This window comes from Tupaia chinensis, unplaced genomic scaffold (genome assembly GCF_000334495.1).
Source record: "Tupaia chinensis unplaced genomic scaffold, TupChi_1.0 Scaffold000159_1, whole genome shotgun sequence".
Lineage (NCBI taxonomy): Eukaryota > Metazoa > Chordata > Mammalia > Scandentia > Tupaiidae > Tupaia > Tupaia belangeri.
The window spans coordinates 6,965,723-6,965,944 of NW_006159630.1; the positions used below are offsets into that span (position 1 = coordinate 6,965,723).

Consider the following 222-nt stretch of genomic DNA (forward strand, 5'->3'; position numbering starts at 1 on the left):
CTATGTCGCTGGACTCCCATGTAGTTGACCGCAGTTCGCGTCCCGGACCCGGTGGCTTAAAACTCACGCTGGGTGTGTGTGCGTGCATGCCCAAGATCCCAAGAGGAAAATGGAGGAGAAGGGATTGCGGCATGACCATCCCCCCTGGGGGGTGATTTCTCACTCTCTGTCTCTCTCTGTCTGTCTGGCGAGTGCACGGGCCCTATAGCAAAAACCTCTCAA

General features: G+C 56.8%; 1 protein-coding gene across 1 annotated transcript in view; it reads right to left on the bottom strand.

Moving 5' to 3' along the window:
- The window catches only part of KCTD2 (potassium channel tetramerization domain containing 2), a 17,607-nt gene that overhangs the window by 10,593 nt on the left and 6,792 nt on the right, over window positions 1–222 (bottom strand). The window lies entirely within an intron of this gene.